The sequence below is a fragment of the Pezoporus flaviventris genome, unplaced genomic scaffold (assembly GCF_033815535.1).
Source record: "Pezoporus flaviventris isolate CSIRO_AGI_PZ_B2104156 unplaced genomic scaffold, CSIRO_AGI_Pfla_v1 ptg000002l, whole genome shotgun sequence".
In the NCBI taxonomy this organism is placed as follows: domain Eukaryota; kingdom Metazoa; phylum Chordata; class Aves; order Psittaciformes; family Psittacidae; genus Pezoporus; species Pezoporus flaviventris.
This window is the reverse complement of record NW_026892550.1, coordinates 34,190,761-34,208,824: the sequence shown is the minus strand read 5'-3', so window position 1 is coordinate 34,208,824 and position 18,064 is coordinate 34,190,761. Positions and strand designations below refer to the sequence as shown.

General features: G+C 38.1%; 1 long non-coding RNA gene across 1 annotated transcript in view; it reads right to left on the bottom strand.

The window, feature by feature from the left end:
• The window catches only part of LOC133280260 (uncharacterized), a 613,335-nt gene extending 596,056 nt beyond the window's left edge, over positions 1–17,279 (bottom strand). The window contains exon 1 of the long non-coding RNA XR_009747105.1: positions 17,207–17,279. This is a non-coding gene — a long non-coding RNA (uncharacterized LOC133280260). The remainder of the gene's footprint in view (positions 1–17,206) is intronic.
• Positions 17,280–18,064: the final 785 nt, after the last annotated feature.

Below are 18,064 nucleotides of genomic sequence, written 5' to 3'. Positions count from 1 at the left end.
CACCTTTCTTGACCTGCTGGCCATGCTTCTTTTGATGCATCCCAGGATACAGTTGGTTTTCTGGGTTGTGAGCACACACTGGCGGCTTGTGTTGAGCTTCTCATCAACAAACACCACTAAGTCCTTCTCCTCAGGGCTGCACTCAGTCCACTCTCTGGCCTGCCTTTCTTTATGCTTGGGATTGCTCCCACACAGGTATAGGAACTGCTTGGCCTTGTTGAACTTCATGAGGTTCGCTATCTATTATTTGACCAATTTTCCCATGCTTGTCCCATAATTAGAGCTTATGCTTGGATTTAGATTATTATGCCATAGGAAAATAGCCATCTGTATTAGTAAAACATTTCCCAGCTTTGTGCATGTTTCCTTGAAGCTATATACAGTTATATCTTTATATGTTCCTTATAACATCAGAATATAATCATATGCTCCCTCCTTGATTAAATAAATCAGTTATAATTTTGATCATATAGTGTAAATTTATATTTGGCTTTCATGCCTTGAGTATGTTCTCATTACCATATCCATGAAAAGATTTTATAAAATTCACCTTGTGTCAAATTTAAAATTTCAGGTTTGAATTCTCATATATTTTAAAAATTTCAAGTTAGTCAAAATTTCTGAATGTACTCAGAAAGCAGAAGGTTCCTTGGCTGTAAAAGAATGAATAAAAGTTAGTAAAGAGGTTAATATTTTTATTCTATATGTGACTTCTCTTTCCCTCTGTGTATGCCCGATTTTTTAAATGTATTTATGATAATTTTATGTTATATGTATATAATAATATAATAATAATTACATTATTATATATTATAATGTAATAAGTATGTAATACTTGTATTCTATGATTTTATGAGTATGTTGGTAAATAGACCAGGGACTAGAGACTGTCCTTGATTAACAGTGTTCTAGAAAGGGATTTGAGAGAGGGTGAAATTGAATTAGAATCCAAATTTATAATTCAATGCTATGTTAATCTATAAAATAAGAAACACTATTAAATCAACAGGAAATGAAAAAGGTTGCAGTTAGCCAAGCAACCATCACTCACCACAGAAGCTAAGTGATCCTAGAACTGGATGAATCAATCCAGACTGCCAAGGTCAATGAGTTGCCATACTTGAGGAAATATGAACATACGTGGTAGGAGCCTAGCAATAAAATGAGCCATGCTGGCATCTTTTGTTAATAGGAGTTTTATCTGATTAAGGAAGGCAGCTCTTGTATCAGCAAATTTACACAAGCATTTGGAGCAAATTGACTGACAAGAGATGATCCAAAAAAGAGTTATGAAGGAGCAGTGCTGCAGCACGGTTGTACATTATTAGACTGAGCATAGAGGTACTGCAAACAGCAGATTTTAGAACCTCCCTACATCTGAAAGTATTTTAAATAGCTGTGTTTAGTAGAAAAAGATTTTGTATGCCACTTTATTTTCAGGCAAGTTAGTCACAAAGCTGAGAAACAAAACCATGAAGGTGGACTTCTAAACACTTCTCCAGCCACACCTGAATGGAAATATTCTTCTTTTCACCCTTGTGCATTTTTTTCTCCCATAACTTATAGCCTCTTTTGCTTTCATCCTCAATCACTTCTGTCCCTCTCATATCTATTTCACTAAATAGGATTTGCATAATGAACAACTTTGCAGACATACAAAATATAAATTAGTTTTTTCTGACACTGCAGCGAAAGAAATTTGAAAAGATTTGATCTTTGTGACTGCCAGAGTCAGCAGGGGTGAAAGTTAAGTTGTGTAGAAAGCATAGCAATCATACTTCTAATTAGGACCTGCATATTTTCTCATTGATCATTCTCAGTGCCTCATGCAGATGGAAGACCAATCTCAAACATGACCCATTATAGTATTTCCTATATACCCAAATAATAATTCACTGCCCTTTCAGTTACAGTATAAGATCTTAACACTGGCTGCACTCACTTCTGTAGTCAAATAAACCTAGTTACTAATACACTTAGTAGTGATAATAAGCACTGAAGGGAATAACATTACTGCCTTTAACCATTAGGAACTCTTTCCTGCTCAATTGAAATTCTGAATTCTGGCACGATTATTTGAAAGAAGATGGAAGAGAGACTGCTTTAAGGATAGTGATAAAAAATTACACAGCTTGCTGTTATGCAGAGAAGTAGATGAAATGGAAGTTATTTCATCCTGAATGCCAGCATCTGCCATTGGAGAAAGTCAAAGCATTTGTGGCACTTTTCTAAATGCTTTTTCAGAAAGGTTTTCATATGTGAATGTGTGCATCTCTGAGGGCCATGACAAGAAGACAAGAGTTGCAAGAGATACCAAGGAGTTAGCATAAATCTGTACCGTGGCTCCAAGAAGAGAGAGAACTTTTGAGTTTATTGCTATCTAAAAGGGAGTTGAAGCTTCAGAAGAAAAAAAACCTTGCTGCACTGGATTCCTTTTACAATTAGGAAATTGTTTCAGGTTCTTTGCAAGTAAACAGGAATGTGTAACTGGCATTCAATATTATTTTTCCCTTTACAAAGATACAATTTGAAAGGCTTAGAACTTTAGATAACTGCTTAGGTAAAAAAGAGATATGCTGACTGAGGAATTTTACATCAATGTGCAATTTCTCCAAACAAGACCAACAGGATGTAAAATAGCCATATCTTTCTTTAAGTATTTTTGGTGATCCTAAACATCATGAAACCTATGATCCAGTGAAGCTTGTGTAAGTTTTGAAAACTACTGCTCTATAATATACAGTGTAAGCATAAGGTAAAATACAGTGGGGCCAAGAACATCCTCATAGGATTCGGTTAGCGACACTAGTTGCGGTTGAATAGCTTGCAAAAATAGGCAATTTGCTTGTCCAACTGATAGACATAATGGGTAGGCTTTCAAATGCAAACTCATGCATGTGCAAAAAAATGGTTAAACTCTTTTATTTTCAGATTTTTTAAGGATTCCTTGAAGCATATTGTGTTTACATGCCATCAGAGATTAAAGTAAACATTACCTGTTTAGAGATGACTGACACTGTCTGGGCAACTACTTATCCCAAAAGAAATATTTGGCTCACCCAGATTCTTTTACCAGCCCTGGAGAAGAAAAGGAGCAAATCTGTATGAAGGTGAAACTACAGTATAATTATGGTCAACCAGTAATTTATCTTGCAAGAGCAGTAATATAAAATGAAGATATGATACATGAACTTCAGATCAGGCTGTCACTGGATAGAAGTTTGTCAGCCTGTCAGGTTCATGGTGCCATTCACAGGTGCTATGTTTCACTTGCGTATGCCAAGTGACGTGCCATACACAGAATAGGTTTTCTAAAGAGTACTTCAGTACATGTGGAGATGGGAGACCTTGGTGAACAGTTATGTCTTCTCGCACCTTATGAAAACAAGTGGTTCATGAGGTATCATTGTAACTGCAATAATAGCTTTGACAGAGGGTGTTGATTGGACTGTGCTCTCTCTAGTTCACTGATTTCTGGGAGATATAAATCACTGCATACGCCTTTACTACCCTGTCTCTTTATATTTCAAGCTCTTTCTCTAACGTATGGTCTCTAGTGGAGCACTTTTAAAAATATTTCTTCAGGTTAATACTGCTGTGGCTGCTTTGAATCTACAGTACTTCCTAACAACATGCAGATGGTCCTCAGGACGATTAACAGGGCTATGCTGCCTCTCTAGCTCAAGTACCAGGTGGCAGCATTTGCTGAGAATATAAGAAAGCTCTAAAGGTTGTTGGTGGCCTTCTGCCAGGGTCATTTGCTTTGTAATAAGTGTGCAAAAAATAACAAAACTAACCTCCTCTCTTTAAATTCATCATTAAATAAGTATTTAATAGTGGCGGCTTTCTTCGCTATTGTCAGATAATTGTCTTTACTATTTATCTGAAAATGTGTAGCTGGAACCCCATGTCTCTGCTCCAGTGCAAAGCTTCACAGCGAATCAATTTCAACAACAACTAAAAAATTACTTTTTGAGGGTTCTGCGTTAAAAGAAGTCTTTCTCAATCAGTTGCCTTTATGTTTTTGATAGTTCTGGAGTGTCTGTCACCCCATCTGCCAAGCCCCCAGTAGCCAGCAAACAGCACAAGTTAGACATAGCTTTTCTATAACAAGCGTTATAATCCCAACTGAAAGGCTTCATAAAATTACTAAGAAAGCTCAGCAAAAGTGAGAGAGATGCTGAATTAATCCACAAAAAAGTCTGTATGCATCCAACAAAGACTTTTGTTTAGGACCATAGACACTGAATTATCAAGAAATTATTGTTCAGAAACATATTTATATATTGAATTTATGGATTGTGCTTTAAATTATGATCTTTTCCAAACAGGCTTATTATAAACTTCTTTGAAAATTATCAGGAGTAACATGTTTCAGGAACAATGATTGCAGACTTAGGCAACAAAGGAAATGATGCTTGAAAAACAGTGGTGGAAAGAGTAGAAGTTACTGTGACCTATACTGAAAAGTGAAATTTGTAGACAGCAGATATTTCATTTGAAAGACCCAGTTAACACTCTAAAATGCACAAATACTCCCTGTCTCTGGAAAGAATTGATCTAGCCTACTGAACATTTTCCGTTACTTAAATAAATGTCAGACATACCATATTCAAATAAAAAGATCTGTCTGAAGTCAGCAGAAATTTCCTTTTCACCCTGAAAAGATGGATGTGCTTGATTATAGATGGGTATGGTTGATTAAGGTAGTTATACAGTCAAAATCCGTTAAAACTACCAGTATTTCCAGTACTTTAATAAAATCTAAAATTTGAAGTACTACACAGTTGTTTGGAATGGGAATATCTTTACATCAGTTTTAACAGCTGATATTTAAGATAAGGTTATTAAAATGATATGTAAGTGATAATTAGTCTTAACAGACCAACATAACACACTGGAATTTCCTATGTTGTCTTGGAAGCTAAATATGTTCATTGCTGCTCTTTTTATTAATAGAAATCGAAACACAGATAGAAAGTTACACCTACTAGTTAATGTTTTTGAACACAGGCCAAGAAAGTTTAAAATTAAAGAAAACAAGGCTTAACACAAATAAAATAATTAAGCATGCTCATTACTGATTTAGGGGCCATAATTAAGCTTATTTATATCTGACTTAAGGCTTGTAGTTAAGCATACTCATAACTGGCTGTTATGTCAGTGGAAATTGGATCAGACTCTTAGAAAAAGTTAATGGCCTTGTCACAGCAGGGTGCTTAAGGGCTGGCTCCTAATTAAAAATTGCCCGTTTTTTTTAAGAGAGGCTGAGCTCTCTTCAGCCCTGCTAACCTGCATAAGGCTGTGACAAACCTCTCTGTGCATGGCTGAGAATTGCTGGGCTGGACCCCACAGCAGGGCAACCAAAGTGCAGGAGCTGCCATCCTGACTTCTCTCCACATCCTCCTTCTGGCCTGTCTGAAGGCTTTCACATGACCGTTTAACCCCTGGAAAACTGGAATAAAGCACAGATTCACGCATGTATCTGGCTGTGTGAAAAACCCATTAAGACAAAATTTTCTAAAGGGACTGGCCAAGAGAGCTAAATAAATAGCCTAATTTCTGAAAACACTGAAACATCCAACAGTCAGGCCTTTGGCTGAATACCCAAACTGCTTGTAAATGGGTTTGCTTGTAAATGTAATATGCTTGTAAGTACTGTTTAAGTACCAGCCTTACTAACTGTCACATAACTTTCTCTGATACTGCTTTTACCATCAAGTGTCTGGCACTCAGGTGCCCTTAGGTACCACAGCAGTGAGCGTAGTATAAGCATACTTATAAAGCAAGTTAATTGTATTTCCATCTATAACTGCTGTAGTATCAGTCCTTCTACTTTGCCATGTGATGCTTCATAATCAGAATAAGTTTTACAGCTATTTTAATGAATATAGGAAAAAAGTACTATAACTGTCACCACTTTTGTCCTATACATAGAATAATAGTTATTTATCTAATGAAAAAACACTGACATATTTTAAAGAACCCTCTTGAGCATGTTTTTACCAAATATTTATTCCTGAAAAATATAAATGTGTCATCCATGCTGTTTAGTCTTGTAACTTTACAGCCTGTTTCAATTTGTATATATCCCCACTGATCACTCTTAGTACATCTGCTTTAGTGAACTAAAATAATAAAAAATGTTATCCAAAATATTCATCTGGTCTCCTTTTCTTTCCTTCTTCTGTCTTCAGCAGGATTGTTAACTCTTAACTAGTAAATTCAAATGTACATCTTCTGGCTTATTGCTATGAGAGCCGGATGCTATTGACAACACTCCAAGGTGTTTAACATGTATCTTGGAATTAAGATTACAGTTGCTGAGGGAGTGTACAAGGAGAGTGGATTTGCAAAATGTTAGAGGCCTAATTAAATAGAAGGATATTGTGAAACTTTTCCTTTTCAGGTGCATCAAAGTATTAGCTGGTCATCCCTGATATTTGGCAAATCTTCCATGAAATGCTGAATCCTGCTCTCCATACCTAAGCACAGAATCTTCAAATATGAGACTTTTTTGGGGGTGAGAAATAAATGTGAACTCTACGGTGCAAGTGTTAAGAGGCAGGATCATCCAGGATTGCACTGGAGAAGGCCTTTTCATCACCACATATCGACTTGCATTCTGCTTTATATCCTCAGGAGAAATGCAAAATCCCTCTCCTTTTAACCCTCCACCCTTTTTCAGGGGCATACTTCTTTGGAATCTCTATATGAACAGTGGAGTGAAAAGAGAGACAAGAAAGCCTTATCCTAGAGGGAAGAAAGTTTGTATTGGCGAAAGTAGAGAAGAGCATAGTCCAGAGGAGTGAATAGCGGATCTGAGAATATAGTGAATGCTCTCTCCCCCAATGCATACACAGATGCAAAGCAATCAAACAAAAATGAGATTGTGCAGTTAATAAAATCAAGCAGGCTGGGCTAGCTAGAGCCATTTACAGATGGCCGTTGAGAGTTCCCCATCACTTCTGAATGGCTACTGGAAAATAAGTACCAGTGCTTGATCTCTCTTGGGAAGCTATTTAATTTATCTTCAAATCAGCTGCCTAACTCCCGGGTGGCTGTTTATCTTGTATCAGTATGTTTCTCTTATTGCTAAAGGATTTATCTCTTGTTTGACTAGTTTCTCCTATGTTTCCTCTTTCTTTGTGAGATTGTTTATCTCTGGTTTTCTTACTCTAGGGAAGCATGTGCATAATTTGCTTGTCAATAATAAATAATGGACACATTTTATTGCATGTTACTAGTGCTCCTGTGTAGCAGAAGGAAAAATCTTATACAATTGCAAATACCCTAAATGTACATACATAGAAGTAACACCTGGCATATGTATTTCTATTTGTGTTTTTTCATTTTATATTTCCATACTTATATTTTTATATTTCTTTAAATTTAAGTAAATACATATGCATATTTATATATATAATTGAGTTCATTTATTTCATGTTTGATGGTTTGAATTTTTTCTATGTAGATACAAAACATTTCTGGCAACTGAAAGTCAAGGAATGACTAAAATTTTCCCCTTAACATCAGATCCCAAGTCATTTGATATACTCTGTCATTTGACTGTGTCCCTGACTCTCAACCTAAAAAAATAGAAAAGGTTTTATTTCCTCTCTTCATAAGTGCCCTGACTACCTTCTGCTTTCTGTCTTTTAAAGTCTGTCTTCAGTGATGGCTTGAACTTGTCTGATCTGGCTGCATTAAGTAGTCTTTACAGGATCAGATCTTGTTACCTTTGCTCACTTTTGGTATTGTCTTGTTTTTCACCTCTGGTTTCCTTGAGGTAGTTGTATAGATTATACTGTGACCCTGTGAGTTATTGGCCGTAGTCTTTCTGTCAAGGTCCTGTGACACAAACAGACCAGACAGGAGTATATGGGGGCTTCTTCAGGTTGGTCAGATAGAAGTGCAGCAAAATTTATAACAGAAGCAAGGCTAATCTATTGACAAACAAGAGCAAAGTTACCAGAGAATGTGCCATGGGGTTTAGCATGGAGGCTGTGATGCTGTAAAATACTAGAGTCAGCAGTGGCGTGGTTCTGCATCAGGGATAGAAGAATCCTTCTGAAAACATGCCAAGTACTGTCTTTGTATGCGTTAGTCTTTGACCCCCCAGTTGCTTTGCAGGTTAAAACCTCTTCTGATTTTACAATATATGTATGCACTGGAATTTTCCTTGCTATTTGCACCAGTGTTTCAGCATCCACCTTGTCTTTAATGTTAGCATTTGGTGTTCTCTTCTTGATGCACAAACATAAACCAGCCATCTCCTTTTCCTTCTACATTTTAGACAGCTGGACAAGCTCAGTCTTCTAGTGTGCCTTAGTAAGACAGGCCATATGGTCCCTTAATAATTCTTCTGTGTCTGTACTGATTCCAGTCTGAATGCCTCTTTTGAGGTAATGGCTCTGCACAGTGTTCTCTTACCACCTTTCTGCACAATAGACTTGCATTTTAAACTTTCACTGACTTCCCACAGGTATTGATGAATTATATACATAATGAGATCAAAACAAGCACCAATTTATTTTATTCAGTCATTCCAGTCCATTATCTCCAGGTCATTGCAGAAATCAGCATTATTTTGTTCTCCCAGTGTGAGGCCTTGCATTCCATACTATTTCTGTACTCTTCTATTTTACTGTTCAGTACCTTTCACCCATTTTTATTTCAGCTTTAAGGTGACATGGACAGTGGGATTGAATGCACCCTCACTAAGTTTGCTGATGACACCAAGCTGTGTGGTTCAGTTGATACGCTGGAGGGAAGGAATGCCATCCAGAGGGACCTCGATATGGTTGTGAGGTGGGCTGATGCCAACCTCATGAAGTTTAACCATGACAAGTGCAAGGTCCTCCACATGGGTCAGAGCAATCCCGAGCACAGCTACAGGCTGGGCAGAGAAGAGATTCAGAGCAGCCCTGCGGAGAAGGACTTGGGGGTGTTAGTTGATGAGAAAATGAGCATGAGCTGGCTTCAGTGAGCACTCGCAGCCCCGAAAGCCACCCGTATCCTGGACTGCATGACCAGCAGGTCGAAGGAGGTGATCCTGCCCCTTTGCTCTCGTGAGACCTCACTTGGAGTATTGTGCACAGTTCTGGTGTCCTCAACATAAAAAGGACATGGAACTGCTGGAACAAGTCCAGAGGAGGGCCACAAGGATGATCAGGGGACTGGAGCACCTCCTGTATGAAGACAGACTGAGGAAGTTGGGGCTGTTCAGCCTGGAGAAGACAAGGCTGCGTGGAGACCTCATAGCAGCCTTCCAGTATCTGAAGGGGGCCTATAGGGATGCTGGGGATGGACTCTTCATTAGAGACTGTAGTGATAGGACAAAGGGTAATGTGTTCAAACCTGAACAGGAAGTTTAGATTGGATATAAGAAGGAAATTCTTTCTTGTTAGGGTGGTGAGGCACTGGAATGGGTTGCTCAGGGAGGTTGTGAATGCTCCATCCCTGGCAGTGTTCCAGGCCAGGTTGGGCAGAGCCTTGGGAGACATAGTTTAGTGTGAAGTGTCCCTGCCCATGGCAGGGGGGTTATAACTTGACGATTTTAAGGTCCTTTCCAACCCTAACTATTCTATGATTCTATGATTCTATGATGCTTATGCTCTTTCTGTACAGTCTATCCTCTGTGTTTCATTCCGTCAACAGATTTTGTTAGGACACAACTATATTTTGCAGAAAAAATCTGACTTCTTTCCTATCCACGTGGTTTCAGTAGGGTCTTCCCATATTACATGCTTACGTACATTGTCTCATCTCTGAAATGAAAGTCATTACCAGTTAATGGCCTATGTGGTAGAAAAGAGTTGTTCTACTCGAAGAGAACACTATATTGAAAAGCTGCATCAATAACACTCCCCAGGTAAGGGAGACATAATGAGAAAGAGAGGTAAGTAAGCTTTTCTGTTTCATGCTTTATTGAGAACTTCCTGAGGACCGAGTCATATGGCAGGTGTTTGCTTCATCTAGCATCTACTTTCCAAGCCATTTGTAACATGAGTTTGTACCAATATAATCGCTGGGTCTGGCTGTTTTTCAAGCATCTCTCAAAGGGACAGATCTCCATGATATGTAAACAGCCATTCTCTCATGTGACCTTATCACTTAAAGAAGGAGCTATGGTTCATACGTGTGGGTGGAAAATTTAGATCTGGTTCAGAACTCATAGAGAGTTCTGTCTGGGATATTGTTGCTCCAGGGCGAACAATTCTTGCGTTTCCCTACGTATTCATGAAGACATTAATGGCAGAGTAGAACAAATAAGTTATTTTGGAACAACTCTTTATTTTGGATCACAGCTTTTTATGATCTTGGGCAGACATGCAATGAAAAAAAAAATATGCATCAGGGATAACATAAGAATAACCCCACTTCTGTGAATGTGAAGAAGAAAGAAGAAAAACATGTTACGCATTCTATCATTTTTAATCTTCAATCTCTGTGCAGTCATAGAGACTAGAATTATATTTTGATTGGTTGTTCCAAGCCCAAATCTTTGCTGGGCTGGTAGTGGTGATATTGGTGGACTTGACAGAGGCCTTTAGTGGTTGTGTGTGGATGTTCTCATGATGGTACTCAAAGAATGACATACGAGCATTTAGAACAATAAAGGCTATAAAGAGGCTGCAATAAAACAGTTTTAAAGTAGAACAGCAAGTCCAAGTTCTGTTCTTCTGCTTTCTTGAGAGAAGGATTATATTCAGTGAAAGAACTCTTGGGCAGGAACTGGCACCTGCCTCCTCATGATATTAGATGAGAAAGCTAAGCCTATTAATATGTTTTCGTTCAGTTGGAACTTCTCTCACCTAGGCCTGCTCGTGGCTGTAAGTAGAGTGTGTAATGGGCTTTGTTGCATTTAAAGGCAGCTAATATTTGGAAATTAACTTCTTAAGCCTGAGACATTCTATTTATGTTTACATATTTTGGAGATGTTTTGCAAATCAAAATAAGTAAAAAAGTACTCATAAAAATAAATCCATATTTTGGTGAAAAAGTAGTATCAAAAATCAAACTAATAGCTTAAATATGTACCCCAGAGATGTTGCTGCTTAACAAGGCATGATAGCTAATAAGAATTGTAAAAATTAAGCAACAGATATGCAATGGAAGTAATAGGAATCTGACAGGCTTACGCAAATTAAAATATGGTTTATCCTTAAATGTTTTTTAATGCCTACTTCAGAGATCCCTGTTTTCTGGTGCACTAAATTAAGCCCTGAGCTAATTCTCAGGCATTAGTACTTTTTCATTCCCTTCTATCAAATCTGCTTCACTGGTTAGAGACAAGGGGTGAATTACAATGTCACTGGGCATCATTCACAATAGAAGCCAGGTCATGGCTGTAGACTTTTACATTTCTTAAACTCTTGCATATCCAGCTGCAGGACTGAGAATGCATCTTCAGGCATAAATTGTTCTTTGCTCAAAATTTAACACATTACAGTTTCTTAGTAGTGGTTTGTTTTCCTACTCTGACAGAATGAGCTCTATTAATAATCTGTGCTCATACAGCCACTGGCAAACCAGGAAAGTAAGTGATGTGGTGGCGCAGTAGAAAACAAGAGCTTTTAATCACATCAGCAGTGTTGTCTGGAGGGAAAAAGAGAAAGCCAGTGCTAGATGTGCAGAGGAAGTAGAGAGAGACCGAAGCAAGCTCATTGAGAGTTTTATAATCAAGAAGTTCATTTTGTACTGGATTCTGAAATTAATGAGGAGCCAATGGAGTTGTCTGACAATGAGTGTGATCTGAGTTAGTGTCCAGGGATCATAGAAGTTATTCTGAGCCCAGACATATTGAATTGTTCCATTTTCTCCCACTGAACAGTTTTATAATTCAAGTACTCAATCATAAAGAATAATCAAGTTCTCTCTCTGACTTCAGCTTTTCTACCTTTCTCAGCTGCCTGATCATGCCTCAGATAATCATCAGACTCATCTCATCTCTCAGACATATATACCTGATGGTTCCCCTCTCCTTCTGTGCCCTCCTTCTGCTTTGTACTATAGTTCTCTTTTCTCCTTTATATTTCCTAGCTGTTATTTGTTGACTTTTTCTGCAGTTCTGGTGTAACGATGGCCTGGCTTACAGAAATAAAAGCAGAAGGACCATAATCATAATTGCCCCTGCCTCACTATTCCTATCCTGCACTGTTCCTCATCCTCATTCCTTTTTTGCTTTGTGGTGTGCAATTTCATTTGTGACTTGTTAGCTAGGGAATGACCATCTGAAGCTCAAGTATCAGGATGTTACAGATGTCACTAGTTTCACATCTGTTTATGACCTTGTGTCTTTTGCAGATTACAGAGATTTACAGCTACATCTGTTGCCATGTCAATCCCATTGACTTGACTGAAATTCTGCACTATGCAATCAAAGCAGATTTCCTTGCAGGATAGTAACTGAGAATTTTTATCTCCTTCACTTACTCTGAGTTTTAACATTAAAAAATGGAGTACATAATAAGTACAGAATTGAACTTATCAGCTGTGAGTGCTGCCTGATTACAAGATTCTGTTATGTAAAATCATTTAACACTGACTGTGGTGAAGTAAGATGCAAGTGGGTAATAGCCAAGATGGAGAAAAACTAAAAATATCCTGGAACAAGCAACTTCAAAATTTACTTTTTTGAGTGTAATTATTCTTCACAGTAAACAATCAAATGCAAGATGTTCAGATATTCAGATAATTGTTTGTTCCCTTTCCTAAAAGACAAAAGAAAAATGAGATAATCACAAAAATTTTGGAAGACTTAGCAACATGCAAGTCAAATGGATTTACCAATAGAAGCAGAAGTGCACCTTTTTGGAATGAAGAAAAAAAAATATTCTAGCCCCACTGAGCTTTAAAAATGATAAATCTTTGGCACAAAGAAGGGCTTTTTAAATTAAATTTTCTTTTCAATCCTAGGCTTTTTTGATTTATACTATCTAGCCCCAAGCAAGGGTCTTAATTATTTTTGATTTATTTCCTTCATTCCTGAGAAAGGTCTTGCAGTTTTTCTTTACTATTATTATTTCAGGGTTTTTTTCTTCTTCTGTAGACATTTCTATATTTTCTAGCTCTTATTTTTACTGCTAAGTTTTTGTGTTTCCTTTCCTTCTGAGGTGAAATACTCTAGCAAAAGCCTTCAGGTCCTACTCAAACAAAACTCAGCTTGCTTTCACAAATGTAATGCAAAATGTAAGTCTTCTGTTTTGAATTTCAGTTTGTTAATTTCTTCCCCATAACTTCTGCTATGTTGCTATAAATAAAGTGTCCTGTCCCATGTTTTAAAGAAAAAGGTTTTAAGTGATCATTTTTCCTCTCAGGTGATGTTTTTAGGTAAAACATGCTATACAAGCTTACCAGCATTTTCCCTTAGTGATAAAATGTATTTTTATCAATTGTTTTCAATTCTCTACGAGAAATAATTATGTTTTGCTTTTAGTATGAGTATAAATGAAAAAAAAAACCAAAACAAAACAACCTATCTTGTACCCTGTCACACTTAAAGGAAAATGGAATGAAAATGTCCCTGCTCAGCACAGCTTTGTAATTAAAGCAATCTCAAAGACTGAAAAGTCCTCAGTCAGAGAAAGAAGCTGAACCTTTCTCTATTCAGACTCAGTAAGCTGTGGCTATTGCTATATGACCGGTGAAGGCTGCAGTTTTTAAGGTCTGTCAGTGCTTTTCCAGCCCTGCCAGAGTTGGGTGCTGGGAGATGGGCTGACTGGCAGGGGACGTCTTGGGCTGAGGTGTGAGTGGTGCCTGTGGCTGCTCAGCCCTAGCCAGACCAGACAGTTCTGCCCAAATGCAGCCCTATAAAACTGGATGCCTTGCAGGAAGAAAGCACTGGGGGAATTTAGGGACCTCTAGAGCTTACTGAGTGGGAGCTGTTGGCATCCTTATTTTTGGCTTCTCTTTTGAGATACTTTTCTGCCTGAGTCCTGCTGAAAGTGCCCAGGAACTTTTAGGTATTGCACTGCTGGCCCTGTGCTAATGAGATGAAGGAAGTGACAGCTTTCTAGTATGAATTTAAATGCCTGTTGAAGCCAAATATATGAAATATTATTTAGATATTACAGTGACAAGAGTCCTATAAATACCTGAACAAATACTTGAATGAATTTTTCATTTCCTTTACATCCATGTATTTCCTCTGTGAGTAACATTTCTAGTGAGGTGACTTACTTTAATTTTGGTATCAGTGCCGCTACCTTATGCTGAAAGTTGCTGTGGGCAGGAGGAGTTACAGTCTAGCAGTGAAAATCTTGCCCAAAAACCCTGTGCTTCCTGCAGATTTTCATATGGGAATAAGCACCCAGGTAGTCATGAAAGCAGAAAAATATCTGTTTGTGCCTGTCATTAGACAACAGATTGAAGCCAATTTTGTTAAGCCCTGAATTAGTTGATTAGACTCTGTATCTAGAAATGAAGCTTCAGATTAAAAATAAATAAATTAAAAAAAGTAATTGTGATTGTTTTGTGGAGCTACAATTGTTTTGCAGAGCTGTGCTACTGCAACCATCAGCACACAGATTTACGCTCTCCTAAAGCAACTGGGTTTTGCTCCCCACTGCTCTCCTTGAGCTGAGGCTCAGATCCAAATACTCAGCAAATACTCAGCAGTTACTTTCCATTTTAACCATCATAAACATGAATTTGCCTACAAATGAGCATGATAAAGTCAGGCTTGATATGACTGGGTGTTAGAGCGTATAAAGTCTACAGGCAAAAAACAACCACAGACCTCAACTTAGCAGTATCAGTAGAAACATATGCATCTAATGCATTTTATTTTGTTTTTCCTGTTAACAAAAACCAGCTTCATTGTATATATATATAAACCTGTGGTCATAGACAGTTAAGTACTTTGTGTGTATCACACACTGGAACGTGACTTTTTTTTTCCATGAGAAATTCAGTGGCAGCATTTTTTGATTGGAACAAATATAAAACAAGGAATATTGGCACTGTTACATGCCATTACAGAATTAAAAGTATTTTTTTCTTTGATGCAACTGAATATTTGGTTTCTGTATTAACACTGTAAATGCACTTTTAAAGTAAAAGATAAATTCAATATAGAAAAATTTTTCAGAAAGGAAACCATAATCCCTTTTCTTATAAAGGAATGTATTTCAATACTATGAAATAAATAGTAATAACAGTTATGTTTTCTGAAGAATCGTATTTATTTGTTATTTTGCTTGTTTGTTTTAAAGTCAAAATCTAAATCTAAAATCTAAAATTATCTAAATCTGTGCAATTTATTCTAGAGAATTTTTAACAGTCCTTGAATAGTTAATAATTAGGAGAATAATTTTTGAAGCAGAAGCCTGATAAAAGCAATGCTACACATTTTTATTTCCACTGCATATCAAAGATCCCAGTTAAGTCCTGATTCAGAAGGGTTTGCCACTGCCTTTGCTAAAAACAGCTATAATTTGGAAGAAGAGTTATACAGCAGATTAACCCAGCAACCAGAACTAACATGAGAAAGGTCAGTATCTAGTTACTTGCCTTCACAAGAAAACAGAGACAATGTTCCGCAGCACTGTAAGTGCTTGAAAATCAAAGCAGCAAAAGAAGAAAAGTCAAATGCAGAACAACTTTTTGCCAATGACTGATAACAGATTGACTCTTTCAGACCCAAGGCCTGAAGTCACTTAACTTTAAGTCCTATGAAATTGTGTTTAAGCATGCTTTGATGAATGTTGTTCAGGACAAAAGGTCATAAGCACATATACTGTAATAGTACTGCAATACTAGCGAGAAGTCAAAACAGTAAAAGAAAAATGCTAACATGCCTGCTATAAAAATTTAATAGTTGCTACCTTACAGATTTATACCAAGATGGAATATTGGAGCTTGATTTTGGTACTTGTTTTGTTGGGCTTGCTTTTTTTTCCATCCCCTCAAGAAAAATATTTAGGAAAGTGGGCTTTGTGCTAGGGGAATTACAGGTGGACAGAGAAAACACGGGAAAACGAAAAGGAATATGTGATCTCTTGTGTAGGACATGTAGATGGCAAATTCCAGTAGTCTGTGTCCATAGTCCTGGTACTCAGTTTCCAGTCTCACCTCCATAACCAGGGAGCACAAAGTCACTAATTACCAATTCACTCCTTATCAGTGCAGCTGAATTGTCAGTGGTCCCTTGAACTGTGGAATATGTGCAGTTTTGGGGTAAATCACAAAAAAGTCAATATCTATGAAAGTGTATATGTTCTGAAAGTCAAGGCAAAGCCAGTGTGATTGCTCCTTTGTGCAAAGATGGGGTTAATTCAGGAAATACCTTTACCACTTGTATAGATATTTTATCATTCTGATAAATTAAGCATTAGTGATCCAAGAAGGAGGAGGAGAAATGAATTGCCAGGATCATCTTTCTTACTTTCTGTTCCCTTTTTTGTATATTTTCAATGTAGCCCTTTGAATTTCACACAGAGCTTATTGTTTTCAGGGTAAGAACCCTTGTGCCTCTGCCTGGAACGAAGAGTATGGATAGGCTGAAGTTTGCAATATCTCTACATGTAAATAAGTGAGCATAAGACATTAAAGCTCTGCATTTTATAGGGAAAAAATCTGCTTTTGCATAAGTAAAAGTGATTATGTTTATGTGGCCTGGACCTGTGGCCATTCTAAATTTCCCACCAGTCTATCTACCAGTGAAAAGATGTCTAGGTCATCTCTTAGGATCTGGTGACACAAACATTGTATGGAATGCTCTTATCTGTCAAAAACAGTCATAAAAATGGAAGGAAGTAAATCAGAGAAGAGGGGTTTGAGTGGTCTGGTATTGGGTTTGCATAGCCAGATTTTGGTAGTGAGGGGAACTAGAGGGGTGGCTTCTATGAGAAACTGCCAGAAACTTCCCCTGTGTCCAATAGAGCCAATGCCAACTGGCTCCAAGACAGACCCACTGCTGGCCAAGGCTGAATCCGTTAGCGATGGTGGTAACACCCCTGGGATAATACATTTAAGAAGTGGGAAATGTTACTGCACAGGAGCAATTGCAGCCAGAGAGAGTGAGAATACCTGAGCTCTGCAGACACCAAGGTCAGCGAAGCAGGAGGGGTAAGAGTGCCAGAGCGCCAGAGTAGAGGTTCCCCTGCAGCCCATGGTGCAGACTGTGGTGGGGCAGGCTGTCCCCCTGCAGCCCATGGAGGTCCACAGTGGAGCAGATCTCCACCTGCAGCCTGGGGAGGACCTCACACCGGAACAGGGGGATGCCTGAAGGAGGCTGTGACCCTGTGGGAAGCCAGTGCTGGAGCAGGCTTCTGTGGCTCCATAGAAAGGAGCCCAGGCTAGAGCAGGTCAAGCCTGGAAAGGTGTGGGGAAGGTGTTTGTTTTAAGATTTGGTTTTATCTCTCATTTTCCTACTCTGATTTGATTGGTAGTAAATTAAATTAATTTCCCCAAGCCAAGGCTGCTTTGACAGTGACAGCAATTGGTAAATGAGCTCTCCCTGTCCTTATCTTGACCCATGAGCCTTTCATTATATTTTCTCTCCCCTGTCCAGTTGAAGAGGGAGAGTAACAGAGCAGCTTTAGCAGGATATGGCATCCAGCCAGGGTCAACCCACTGAATGCTGTTGTCCCTGTTTCATTTCATAACACCACATAAACAATGTAAACTGAAACCCCACGACTGCTTTTAAATGGACAGCAAATAGCATAGTAAAATTTCTTTAATAATAAGATAGAAATAGGAATTAGAAATATACACAGAAAGTAAACCTTACATCCTTGCAGGTGCTGGAATCTGATTTTTGTGCTGCACTAGATGGAACCCAAGTGGACAGCCGCAATGTGCTGTGCAGATCTGATATGTGGAGAGGTTCACCCTTCCCTCTACACTGTTACTTTTATATCTAGTATAGAAAACAAAAATATAGATCTTGTCTGCAGAGGTAGAAATTTTATCTCCTTTTTAATGCTCACCAGAGCATATCCATCTGCACTCATCTATGTACTGTATCTAGGAACAACACATATCCAGGGTATTCCAGCACATTCCCTTACATTTTTATATATATATATATGGGATTATACTGTCATGGTCACTC